This window comes from Dromiciops gliroides, chromosome 2 (genome assembly GCF_019393635.1).
Source record: "Dromiciops gliroides isolate mDroGli1 chromosome 2, mDroGli1.pri, whole genome shotgun sequence".
Taxonomy (NCBI): domain Eukaryota; kingdom Metazoa; phylum Chordata; class Mammalia; order Microbiotheria; family Microbiotheriidae; genus Dromiciops; species Dromiciops gliroides.
Window position 1 is genome coordinate 21,909,452 of NC_057862.1, and position 14,275 is coordinate 21,923,726.

Sequence of the window (14,275 nt, forward strand, 5' to 3'; positions counted from 1 at the left end):
CAGGACTTGACAACAGATTGGATATAGGAGGTGAGTAAGAGTGAGAAGTCAAGGAAGGAAGGCACAAAGGTCATGAGTCTGGTTGCCTGGGAAGATGATGGTACCCTCAAACATAAAAGAGAAGTTAGAGAGAACGGTGAGTTTGGGGGTAAAGTTCAGTCTTGGAGATGTCTAGTAGGTAGTTGGAGATGGAAGACTGGAGGTCAAGAAAGAGATTAGGGCTAGATAATAAAATTTGAGAGTCATCTATAGAGAGGGAAGATAGGTCAAAGGGGATCTTTATCATCTGAAACTGAGCAGATTGGTGTTAAGAGATTTGTCAAGGGACTTGAAGTTAACACAACTTGCCACAGACAGTGTGTGTATTGGAGATGGGACCAGAGCCCAAGTGTTCCTGGCTCTGAATTAGTCATTCTATCCACCATGTCCCATTGCCTCTCTCAAAGAACGTTAACTATTTGAAAACAAGAAACAGTATATAGCATAGACATAGGATAGAGTTCTGGCCTCTGACCAAGGCAGAACTGGGCTCTTGCCATAGAGAGCAGATGCTTCTCTGTATTGGTAGACGAGCTTTTTAAATTATGAAACTACAGATCTCCTTTTTTAAAAAAAAAGTAAAACAAAAATATCTCTTCTGATTTACTCATCATAACCAATATGAGTAAAAGAGTCAATCTCAGAATCCAAGAGCTGGAAGGAACCTCAGAAGTCATCTGATCCATTCCATACCTGTCCAGGAATTCTATCTATCCTATTCTTGACAAGAGGTCATCCAGCTTCTGCTTGAAGACTTCCAATGACCTGGAGCTCACTACCTCCCAAGGCAGCCCATTTATGTGACCCCAGGTAGATAGGTATATAAAACAGATATACAAATTACACATTTACTGCCAAGTTTTTCTTGACCCCCACATTCAGTTATGCAACCCCATAGGGGGTTATAATTAACAGGTTAAGAAATTTTGCAAAAGATGATGGTGAAGATGAGGGAGAGGCCTCATGGTAGAGTGACAAATGGGCTAGATTTGAGGTCATATCCCAGCTCTGCCCCACTTCCCATGTGATCTCAGATTAGGCACCTAATCTCTCTTGGCTATAAACCTATAAGGTGGCCCAAAAGTGAGCTAAAACTTTTGGGAAGACCTGTCAAAAACATTTATTAACCCTCTGTGCTCTTATCCTTTTATCTCTTAAATATGCAAGAATAGGGATGAAGAAAAACTGTTGGACTGTTGGCAAGATTGACAGTCTTGCTCTGGGCGGCTTTGGAAAGCTGGAACTTGTGGGTGTGTTGGGGAAGGGATAGGCAGGAAAGCAGTGACTCCAAAGGGCACCTACAAATGGAGTCAATAAAATGTCACTGGTGATGCCCTCTACCTGAACTCCCAAGATCCTAATTTTCTCCAGAGAAAACCAACATCAGAAATGCTCAGAAGAGAACAAACCAGCTGAAATCTCTTCACTCTTTGGTGAAGGATTTTTTCAAAAACCAATTGTCGTCTAGAGGGAAAGGGCCAAGAGCTGGGATGGTAACCAGAGGCTTCTTGTCGCTATGCCCCCTTCTCCCATGGGTCATTTCCCCTGTGTTCCTGTAGAGGGGGTCACATGAATGGCACCATTAGATGTGGCAAATCCCCAGAAAACCGCCCCATCATTCCCTTGCTAGAAAATAACAAGCTTATTTCTTCCCTCAGGGCTCCAGAGGGTGAAAATTTCACTCCCAAGACAGAGTGCAGAGAAGCGTCTCTGTGTCTCTCTCTCTGGGATTTCAATGGGAACAGTCCCAGGGAGCCAGAATCCTCCAGGCTGTGAGCTGCCCTGGCCAAAGGCAGCCAGCTGGCTCACCCTGCTTCTGCTTAGCCTGAGCTCTCACCCCAGCGAGAGGCACTTTGGGGAGAAAGGATCAACCACCCCTGTGTGATCCTGATAATGAAGCACCCAGTTCATTCATTTAATTCACTGCAATATGGACACACTTGTTAATTCTTCAGGAATTCAAAATGAAATAGGATATTTGAGGAGCCACAGTGGCTTTCTCATTGTTTGTTGTTGTACCCCCAGTGTCTGGCAATTAACCAACCAGAACGTATTTATTAGGGACTTGCTATGTGCCAGGCTTTGTGCAATAAACTGGGGATAAAAAGAAAAAAAAACCAGCCCCTGTCCTAAAGGAGTTTACATTCCAATGGTGAGACAATATACACATTCATAGGACGCATACAAAGATAAAAGATAACCTCAGAGGAAAAGGCAGTAGTATCTGAAGAGATCAGAAACAGTCTCCTGCAGAAAGAAATGCTTGAGATGATTCTTGAAGGGAGCCAAGAAGAAGGGTATTCCAAATATATAAAGGATTGGAGGTGGGAGATGGAGTTTTATGTGATGAGCAGAAGGAAGGCCAATAATAAAGTATATGATCACTGGGAAGGTAAGAAGAGGCCAGCTTGTAAAGGGCTTAAAGGTCAGATGACTAGCACTTAGCATAGTGCCTGAAGCATGGTAGGGACTTACTAAATGTTTATGGACTGACTAACTTTCTCTGCATCTTTGCCAAGAAAACACTAAAATATGGTCATGAAGAGTCAGACCTGACTGAAACAACTGAACAACAACCAAACTTTATATGTGATCCTAGAATTAACAGGGAATCACAGGAATTCATTAAGTAAAAGGATGGTGTAGTCAGACCTGTGTATTAGGGAAATTACTTCAGCAGCTGTGTGGAGAACATATTGAAATGGAAAGGCATTTGTGGCAGAAAGACCAATGAGAAGGCTATTGTGATAATTCAGGGGATGGGTGATGAGGGCTAAGATGAGGACTGTGTGAATGGAGAAAATGGGGTCATGAGAGAGACATTGCAGAAATGGAAACTAGAGGGGGCAGCTAGGTGGATAAAGCACTGGCCCTGGATTCAGGAGGACCTGAGTTCAAATCCAGCCTCAGACACTTGACACTTGCTGGCTGTGTGACCCTGGGAAAGTCACTTAACCCTCATTGCTCCTCAAAAAAAAAAAAGAAAAGGAAAAGAAAAGAAATGGAAACAAGATTTGGCAACTGCTCAGATATGGGGGTGAGCGAGAGGGAGGAGTTAAGGATGAATGTAAGGTTGAGAATGTGGGTGACTAAAGAGATGTTGCACTTGGCAGTGATGGGGAAGTCTGGAAACAGGTGAGTTTTGGGGGCAAAGATGAGTTTTGGTTTGGAAATTTTGAGTTTAAGATGACAATGGGAAATCTATGTCAGAGTGTCCAAGAGACACTTGGTAATGAGAGATCACAGCTCAGGAGAGAGACTAAGGCTCTATATGTAGATCTTAGAATCATCTGCATGGAGATGATAATTAAACCCAAGGGAACTGATGACATCACCAAGTAAAAGAAGGGCTCAGATATACTTAGTGTACAGCTACAGTCAGTAGTGTGACATGGGTGATAAGGAAGTGGATGAGACTGAGAAAGATGGATCCAACAGCTAGGAGGACAGCCAAGAGAGAACAATGCCCCGCCCCCAACCCAGAATTGGTGGTGACAAAGGTACTTGAGGAGAAGACTTATATTGGGGCAGGACACCCTTCTTCAAGGGTTTATCTTGCAGAAGAGAGGTGAGAGGGGCAGCTAGGTGGTGCAGTGGATAAAGTACCGGCCCTGATATCAGAAGGACCTGAGTTCAAATCCGGCCTCAGACACTTAACACTTACTAGCTGTGTGACCCTGGGCAAGTCACTTAACCCCAATTCCCTCACCCCAAAAAAAAAAGAAGAAGAGAGGTGAGACTTGGGCTACTTGACCCCAGAAGGCAGAACTGAGGAAAACAAATGGAAGTTAAAGGAAGATTCTGTCATGATATAAGGGGAAATGTTCCAATGAGGAAAACATTCCCCCAAGGTAGAATGGGCTGCCAGGGGAGGCAGTGACATCCCCCTCACTGGAGGGGTCCCAGAGAAGGCTAAATTCCCACTTGTAGGAAAGATTACAGAGTGCAATCTTGTTCAGACATGTGTTTGACTAGCTGGCCTTGGAGGTTCCTTCTATGAGTCAGTGAACCCTCAAGCACTAGCTACCTTACATAAACTTACCATTTGTCCCTGTGGGAACTGTCCTCTCATCCTTAGGGAAGCGTTTGATTTTGGGTTTGTTTTTTTTTTTTACAGAAGTATAGAGTTGAGCCTATGATTTCACTAGTATTAGCATCTCCCAGGTGAGGAAATGCAGTTTAACCCTAGATGAACAGTCTTAGAAAGTAGTCTAGGGCCTAGATTTTTAAACTGTGGGTCACAACTCCATATGGGGTCATGTAACTGAATGTGGGGGTCGTGAAAAATTTGTCAACAGTAAATGGTTATTTATACCTATTTTATATACCTATATTCCCCGGATCTAATAAAAATTTCTTGAGTGAAAAACGGTCATAAGTGCAAAAAGTTTAAGAAGCCCTGGCCTATGGGCCAAACCTCATGATTTGTCCAGGGTCACAAAATCAGAAGTGGGGCTTTAACACGGGACTTCCTTCTGGCTTCAAAACTAGCTCTTTATTCATTGCACCATATTGCTGTTCTTTTTTAAAAGATATTTTAATAGATTCTTCTGAAAATGAGGATATTTCCTGATATCATTATTGACTTGTACCCCTAGAAAAGCAGAAACAGGGGGAAAACATCAGAAGAAATTGTAAACTGTGATAGACTTAACTCTTCTCAGCAATACAATGATCCAAGACAATGCCAAAAGACTTATGGTGGAAAATGCTCTCCACATCCAGAAAAAGAGCTATGGAGTCTGAATTCAGATCGAAGACTGCTATTTTCATTTTTATTGTTGCTTTTTTGGTGTTGTTTATTCTTTCTTTCATTTTTCCCCCTTTTGTTGTGATTCTTTTCTTACAACATGACTAATGTGGAGCTATGTTTAAAAAAAAAAAAAGAACTAATGATGCCAAACAAAAGTACTAAACAGGAAAAAAAAAGGAAGAAATTGTGAACCCTTCGGGAATCTTGGGGAGTGGTTAGCAGTTTTCCAGTATTCTGCCTCCTACTTTGAACCTTTCTTTGCCCTGAAATTCATCCCCCAATTTAGCCAAACTGACTCCCATGGTTCTTCAGGAAAACTCTTCTTTGTTCCAGGTCTCACCACTAGACTGAACAGTTTAAATAAAAAATAGCTCATGTGTGTGTGTGTGTGTGTGTGTGTGTGTGTGTGTGTGTGTGTGATCATGCCACTCCCACTATAGTCTGGGACAAAGTGATGATTGTAAGCATCACCTTGATCAAAGAACAGGTTATGTTGAACAAACTGAGATCATGAAATTGAAGAAACCAAATGGACCTGGTTTTAGAAGATGACCATGAGGATAAGAAGGATGACGCTGGTTTTGAGACTTGGTTTTTAAGAAAGAGTGAGAAGGGGGCAGCGAGGTGGTGCAGTGGATAAAGAACCTGCCCTGACTTCAGGAGGACCTGAATTCAAAGCCGACTTCAGACACTTGACACTAGCTGTGTGACCCTGGGCAAGTCACTTAACCCCCACTGCCCTGCAAAACAAAACAAAACAAAACAAACAAAGAGTGAGAAGAATCAAGAGTTACCACTGAGACTTTTTGGTTGGGACATGAAGAGACAGCTTTTTGGAGAGTTTACTATCCCTAACAAGTCGTCTCCCCCATTAGACTGGGAGCTCCTTGAGAAGAGGGACTTGTTTTGCCTATCTTTGTATTCCCAGTGCTTAGCACATAGTAGTAGGTACTCAATGAATGGATGTTGACTAACAGATCTCTGACTTGGTAAGGAGTACAAGATTCAGGCCTTTTTAATGTCTAGAAGTTTCATAGGTGAAAAAAATAGGTTTCTTGAAAGATTGATGAGAGGGTGATCAGCAGGGCAACACATTGTGCTTTGTTGTTCTTTCCCTTAAATTTTGCTACTGATATTACTGTCTACTTGTCCACCTCTTATGGAGAGTAATTATCCGAAGTAGGCTATTATTTTAATTAAAAAAGTTATAGGAAAGAAAAAAGAGAAAATTCACAATGAAAATTAACCTTTATTCCTAGAAAATGTGGGTATTTAAATTACTTTATATTAAAGCGAGGGCCAAAGGATAAAAATTATTGTTGTTATTACAGTCCTTGCTTCTTTAGCAATTTAAGGTTTTCCAAACACAATACAACTGTGAAGTTAGTGCAAATTGTTGAAAGCCTCATTTTGTACATGGGGAAACTGGGGTTCAGAGATGTTTAAAGCCTTTCTCATGGTCTCATAACTCCTATCAGAACCAATATTCAAATCTAATGTCCACATGTGTGACATTTCCCACTACACCATGCTAACACTCTCCTATTAGGATCATTAGATCACAAGAACATAGGGTCATAGATACAGAGGGCTAGAGAGGACCTCAATGGGAATGCAACCTTCTCATTTCACAAATGAGGGGAAAATGCCCCCTCCCGGGTTAAGTGACTTGTCCAAGGTCACATTGGTATTAATCATCAGGGCAGGATTGGAACCCATGGTCCCTGACTCTAGAGTCTGTATTCTTTTCATAGTTCTCTATACTATCACCAAGACCATGAGATTTAGATCTGGAAGGGACCATACTAGAAGACATATCAAATTATAGCCTTGTTAGGTAACAGAATCATGGGATTAGGGATCTAGCACTGGACAGCTTCATTTCACAGATGAAGAGACTGAGGAAGATTCAGAACTTATTTGTGAGAGGGAAAGACATTTGAAATGAAAGGGATAAGCAGAGACATCCCTGTGACCAGAGATCATCTGATATAATATGGGTCCAGACACATGTCCAAGATCACACAGCTAGAATACATATAAAGCCATATTTTTCTGGCTCCATATCACAACACGAGACTGCCCAATTCTTGACCAAAAAAAACCAGATCTTGCCCACATGCTCCTGGTATCCGGTATTTTTAGGGTCTGCTGACCTCTCTTTTCCAGTTTTCTTTTGCTGTTAGTCACACTAAGATTCGTGTTGTCTTTTTGTTTTCCCCTCTGAAAAGCTTTTAGCAGTCTATTTAGTCAGGCACTTCCTTCCTCCTAACTACTTCCATTCTTGGTACAAGATATCACACTGATGTAAGGTGAGGGGCAAATTCCATGGCATCGGATCCAACCAAAAAAAATAACAATTTTACATTTGAGGCAACAGAGGCTCAGAAAGGTCAAGAGATTTGGCCAGAGTCATGTAACTGGTAAATATGATAGGGGAGGGAGCAGGGGAAGGATTCAAACTCTGTCTTCCTGCCGCAAGTTAAGCAGTCTATCCGGGACTACCTTACATATGACCTCTCTAGGACTTCTCTAGCTACTGCCTAAAGCTGCCTTATTGAAAGCATGGCCCAAGGTAAACTGGAGCTGCCACGGGTAAGCATAATCAGCATGCTTTTCTTAGGACATAATTATGTGAGTGGATGAATGTTTTATTTGTACATGGTTAGGTTTATCTCTACTTTGCCATTAGTCCTTCAACTCATTAATCCAACTGAAATTCAAGGATCTCTCAAGGTTGTTAATTCTATGTTGAAGAAGGAAGGTGGAATGCAAGGGTCAGTCTATCAAGATCACAGAACCTTTGAGGCTGATTAGTCCAACCCACATGTAAAGCAAATTCCCCCGAACAATTAACCCAGGCACCTGATTGTCCAAGCTTTGCTCAAAACCCACATTGAGGAAGCCACTCCGACTTCCCAAAGCAGCCCATTCTCCTTTGTTTTTTTAAAGGTGCAATGTATGCTGCATCACAGTCATTTCTAGACATCATCCCCCAACCATGACCAAATGAGTCCTCTCTTCAGTCAAACAGGTATTTCTTTTATTAGGTAGTAGGTATCTGGAAACCCGCTAGGTGCTAGGGACAAAAAAACAAAAGGGAGACAGCCCCTGAGCTCAGGGTCATTGTGTTTTACCAGAATTCTAAAATAGGGGTTCTAAGCTTGTAGTTTGCAAATGCCCAAGGGGTCTCTGGATAGATTTCAAAGGGTTCATGAACTCAAATGAAAAAGAAAAATGCTCCATTTTCACTGACCTCTAACTGAAATTTAGCATTTCCTTCCATTATGAATGTAGGCACCAGACAATATTCTGAGAGGGGCTCCATGGGCTTTTCCAGACGACCAAGGGGGTCCAGGGCACACAAAAAGTTAAGAACTCCTGGACTAGAGCAAAGAAAAGTAGGGCCGCCAAACCAACCCACACCACACGGTATGGAAGAAGATGGGCCTTGGAGTCAGAGAATCTCCTACCTGTGTGACCTGCAGCAAATCCCTTAGCTTCCTTAACCTCATCTGGAAGATGAACCAGACCAGACATCCTCTGGGGTCCTTCTCACCTCTCAATCTGTGATTGTCTGACCAAGCCTAGGCAGTTATCCTGGGTAGAAAGCTCTTTTTCACGTCAAGCCTATCTCCATCTCTTTAAACCTGTCATTCATTGCTCCTGCCTCAGCCCTCTGGGGGCCAAACGGAATGAGAAGAGGCTGGGAATAGGGAAATGAGGACGCAGGTTCAAATCTTAGCACCGCCCCCATTACCTGTGGGACCTTGGGTAGTCACTTAACATCTCAGTCTCCTCCTCTGTAAAAAAATCAAGAGTCAAGCCCAATAACCACAAAGGTCCCTTCTAGCCCTGAATCTGTGATTCATTCTTGCACATACATGATAGCCCTTCCAATAGGCAGGAAAGGAATAAATCTTGAGTAAGTCCCTCCTGTGTGCCTGGCATTCTGCTAAGCACTTTGCTGTTCCCCACCAGTGTTCTCCAGGTTCAGCATCCCTGATTCCTTCATCTGATCATCACACAGAATGCCTTCCAGATCCTTCACTATCCAGGCTGCCCTCCCGTCCCTGCTCGCCAACATGGCCATGCCCACCTAAAACATGTGAGCCAGAACAGAACCCACTGCTCTAATGGGGTCTGATGAGGGCAGAGACCAGGCCCACTTCTAGATGTACCACAGTGCTAATAGCCATGGTCTTCAGAGCAAAAACAATTTCAAAGGTACCTGGTGGCCAATTAACACCACCAAAGCTTTAAGTGATTTTGGTGAATGGCCAGCTGTCCCCAAGTGACCCCAAAACTGTCACTCCCTTTCCTTGAGACACAAATTAAGACAGACACCTAGTTCTTTTGCTCCTCTGTCCATTGAGAGATTATTTTCCAACGTATTTATTGAACAAAAATGAAAGAGATAGATGACAGATATGACAACACAGATAAGGGCATTGAACCCTATTTAAATCACAGCTACCCCAATTCTTCCCACAAATGCTGACTCCCATATCTGTTTGAACCCCTTCTCTAATCCACAATAGCACAAGTGGGCAAAAAAATCCTTCCCCTTGACCTCAGAGATCTTCTCTCTGGACCTATCCCGAAGCATTGTTTATTTATCAAAGGGTTTTCTGTAGGGAGAGTGTTGAATTCTGTTGGGAATATGTTGAAGGGGAAAGGAGAAGAATTAGTGTGGAAGAGCTGGAGCTCAAAACCATTTCTGAGATGGAATCAACCATGCAGTCCAACCAGCTATTCAGATGAGGAAAGCAAAACCCAGAGAAGTTAAATGGCTGAAGATCCAGCAGTGATTTATTAGCAGAGCCTAGACCAGGACCCAGGTCTCCTGACTACCTGCTTGTCCAGTGTCCCCACTTTGTCTTCTTTATTAGGCCTTGGGAAAAAAATGAAGCTTTTTCTGTTCGAATCAACCTGACCTGTTTGTCATTTCCTGAACAAAACATCCCACCTCCCACCCTATGTATTTGCACAGACTACAACCCCTCCCATACATTTCCATCTCTACCTTTGGGAATCCCCAACTCCTGCCAAGGCTCAGCTCAAAGACTTCCTCCTCCAAGAGGAGGCTTTCCTGTCACTGTCCACTGCTCTTCCATGGCTCCACAAAACTGCATTTTCTTTACTCTGTCTACATTGTCTATATTATCTGCATCCCTGCTGTATCCTGCCCAGAGGATACAAAGTTGCTTAGGGCAGTGATGGTTTCCTTTTTATCTTTTTGTCCCAACATCTCATAGAGGGCTTGTCACATACAGCAGGTAATAAATGTCTATTGGCTTTAACTGAATCTACAGAAAACATCACAGCTGGTGAATAAAGGGAAAGTGAGGACCAGGATTAAGTAATGTCTGTAGGACAGGAAATGGATGTTGGGAAGCTCTCCTCACTGTTTCCTAGGCACACAGTGTTTACCACTATTTCCAGGCTTTCATTCATGCTTGCCTATATCCTACCAACCCTTGAAGGTCTACGTCCTTTGTAAATAAGTCCCACCATTGCCAGTTTACTTGGACCTCTCTCTTCTCTAACCCCATTTACATTGACTCAGAGCAGTAACTGTGATGGTATGACCAGGGCTTTGCCTCAGTTTAAGAATATTTAGAGGGTGCAGACTGTACAAAAGTTCTGCTACATAGAAACAACTGAAAGTATCGCTTAATTAGCAAAAATAATTAAAATAGGAAGCTCCAGTGACTTCCTCCCCTAAGCAGACACACTCTTGTGAGCTCTTCCCTGTCTGCCTACAAGCTGCTGCCAACCTAGCAGTGGCCTCATGGTATTCTGGGGGCACTCTTTCTCCTTCCTCTGCCCATATTTGTGCCAATGGCATTGGGTGCAAAAAGGACTAGTCATGATTGTGTGCCTGCTCTCAGCATTAAACCATTTAGCACTTTATTATATGAGACAGCACTGGTCCAAGGATGGACCCAGAAATGGAGTGAGTGTGTCTGCCATCCATCGACCAGCCTCGCTAAGTGCAGAAACTGCACCAGGTTAGTAAGTATTTCAGCTTTAGGAACTCACCAGGATATCTAATAAAGGGTAGATGAGTGTTTGGATCCCCAAAGCAGAGACAGAAATAGGCACTAGACCTATGATGACATTGTTAGAGGGGACCCGGCACCTTCTCTGCCATTTGTCTTAGTGGACCAGAAAGCAAGGAGAGGTGAAGGGCCTTAGGGGGTGGCCCAGTTAGTCATCACAGGAGAGACTTCAGCCCAGGTCTTCCTGACAGCTTAACTCTAAAATGCAATTCTCTTCCCAGCTTGCTATTGGACTTGCCTATTTTAAATGCTAAGCTGCCTATGGGTGGGGGCCAAATCATCTTTTCTTTTTTAATTCTTTCTCAAAGCATCTCTTCCCCATGGAATGTAAGTTCCATGGGGACAGGGTCCATTTTTCATTTTGTTTTTGTATTCTCAGTGCCCAACCCAGACCCGTGAACACAGTAAGTGCTTACCAAATGTCCACTGAATTGAATGAATTAGATTGCAAGTATTATGCTCAATAAATGTGATGTAGAAAACACTGATCCAATTCCTTTCTTAGGTGCAAACCTGGGGTTTTCTCAGGAAGAGGTAAAATGATTTGCCCATTGTCAAGTAACTAGTGGGGGTCAGTGGCAAAACTTGGTCTTCCCACTTCCAAGGACAGCTCTTTACCCACAATGCCATACTGCCAGTCAACTGATCCCCAAAAGTTATAAACATAATTCCTAATTTTCACATTTTTGAAGAAAGGAGGGAGTCCTCCCCAGCCACATTTGGGCAACAACAACAGCAACCACAAAGACAATTTTCAGATAGACTGAATGGAAGGGTGGAGAGGAGACTTCTAAGAACAAATCATCTGTTACCCTTCTCTGGTTTTTTTTTTTTTTTGGTTTGTTTTAAAAATCTTGAATTTCAGATACATGAGCTTACATCTCCAAGTGAGTATTGGACATTTTTCCAATAAAGATGTCCCACAGACATGTTAAATTCAACATGCCTCAAACTGAGCTCATTATCTTTCTTAATAACGAGGGCACCGAAGACCTCCTTATCACCCAGATTCTAAACCTTATCTAATCCTATATCTAAACCTTTTTCTGGATTCCTCACTACCCTCGACCCATGTATCCAATCTGTCGACAAGCCTTGTGGTTTCCAGTTTAATGGAACCTAATCTCACAAAGGTGCCTTGCTGGTGCAGGTTCTAATCACTTCACACCTGTTAAACGCCAATACCTTTCTCTCTGCCTCAACTCTTCCTCCCCCCCCCCCCTCCTCTCAGCTACCAAGATGATCTTCTTAAAGTGCAGGTCTGACCATGTCACTCCCCTGCTCCATAATCTCCAGTGGCTCCCTATTACCACTATCGAATATAAAATCCTCAGTCATTCAAAATCTTTCATAACCTACCCTGCCCTCCACCTTCCCAGTCTCGCTCCTTCCACATCCCGAATACTCCACAATATAGTGACACCGGCCTCTTTGCTGTTCGTCAAATAAGAGTCTCCATCTCCCGACCACAGACGTTTGCCTTGATGGTCCCCTATGCCTAGCTGTTCTCCCTCTTCACCTGACCCTCTTGGCTCGCCTGATTCCAATGAAAGCAGCTCAAATCCCACCTTCTTCAGGCGGCCTTTTCCAGTTCCTCCCTCAGCTCTAGTGTCTTCCTTCTGGTGTAGCTCTGTATATCAGAGCACTGTATAGATCTTGTACATCCATAGTTATTGGCACGATGGCAGGAACTGTGTTTTTGTATCCCCAGTGCTTAACACAATACCAAGCGCACAGTAAGTGCTTCATAAATGCCTGTTGGGTAATTAAGGGACTTGTCTCCTTTTTCTCGCCCCCATCTCCTTCCTACCCGCCCCCATCTCCTTCCTACCCGCCCCCGGCCTTTCTTTTGACTCTATTATACTGATGGGGGAGGGGGCTGGGGCTGCCTCAGTTTCACCAGACGTCAATCCTCCGTCCATCCATCACTTTGCATCCGAGAAGTGGGTAATGACGTTGCCCAAGAGCTTTTTTGAAACCTTCAGGTCCAAAAAGTCGCTCTTAAGCACATTCTACGGGGACCGCTGGGCCAGAAGCCAGGGCTACCCAACGCGAGCCAACAACTGAAGGAACCAAAGCTGACTTTCCCGGAGCTGGGTGATCGCTCGAGTTTCCATAGCGAAACCCAAACTCTGCCGCAAGCTCCCTCTCAGGCAAGGGCCCAGGTTGGACCAGGTGGTGCTGAACCACCGCCAGGCTCCCCTCCCACAGCGGTCCTGTCCCGGGTCCTGTCTGCAGCGGCCCTCCCCGCAGCGCGCCTTCTTGTTCCCATCCTCCATAGCCTCCAACCAAGCTGGGAGCCTCTGTCCCGGACCCCGCTGAGCAAAAGCCCAAGAGCCTGGTCCGGCGGTTCCCTTTTCCCTTCCCCGCAGCCCAGGGGGCCCCTTTTACTGCGATGCAGAGGGAGGCCTCTCTCCCCACCACGTTCCTGGATAGGACACAACTTTAGAAACAACACAACGTGAAGCTGCCCCGCTTCTCCGAGTCCCAACTAGCACCCCCAAACTCTTTGCAAGCTACCCGCGGCGCCCCAGTCTTATAGCCCCCTCTCTTACTTGCGGGAGAGTTAGAAAACCCCAGAGGAACTAGTCGCGCGCGCACGCACACGCACAAACACATATACACACATTCTCACTCACGCGCACCCACACACACCCCCAAAGAGGCACACACATCCCCAGTGAGGGATCTAGGAGCCAGTTCCAAGCTGTTCGGCGGCCGGTGCTGGCCTGAGCCGCCCCCCGCTCCTGCCCTGAGCCCTTGCGCACCGAAGCCTGGGTGGGCAGGCAGAGTGGTAGTGGCAGCGGCCGTGGCAAAGGGCGCGCAGCCCCCTGCCCCCTGCCCCCTCCCTGCAGCCGCTCTCCTGTTCTCGCCGCTTTACCTGGCTGCGCTCCGGGGTTGGAGGTCTTGCTCCGGGTGCGGGGGGCGCAGCTAGTCCGAGGGGGGTGCAGGGACGGCAGCGGCAGTGCGTCCAGTCCGACCGGCCGCCTACCGGCTCTCTGGCTCTCTGGCTCTCCCACTGGTGGCCCGGCGGCCCAGGGAGCCGCTATTTATCGCCACTCCCGCCGCCGCCGCCGTCGCCTTGGGGGGATTGGGCAATGACCCGGCTCGAGCCGCGCAGCACCGGCCCCGCAGGGGAGCCGCCGCCCTCGGGCAGGGCCGAGCGTGGTGGCCGCCACATGGAGCAGGGAGCCGGTCCCCTCCTCCCCGTGCCCCGAGGGCTCCGCCTCCTCCTCCTCCTCCTCCTCCTCCTCCTCCTCCTCCTCCTCCTCCTCCTCCTCCTCCTCCTCCACCCCCCCCTTCGCCCGCTCCCTCCCCGTTCCCCTCCTCCCGCTGGGGCGTCCCCACTCCTCCCGGCCAAGTTCTTTCCCCCTGCTTTCCCTCTCCCTCCTTTGAGGGGCACTGAGGCCAGTCTGAA

General features: G+C 45.6%; 1 protein-coding gene across 1 annotated transcript in view; it reads right to left on the reverse strand.

Annotated features, from left to right (window-relative positions):
* The window catches only part of SLC16A9 (solute carrier family 16 member 9), a 42,781-nt gene extending 28,876 nt beyond the window's left edge, over positions 1-13,905 (reverse strand). The window contains exon 1 of the mRNA XM_043987802.1: positions 13,739-13,905. The gene's annotated coding sequence lies outside the window, so the exon portion shown is untranslated. The remainder of the gene's footprint in view (positions 1-13,738) is intronic.
* Positions 13,906-14,275: the final 370 nt, after the last annotated feature.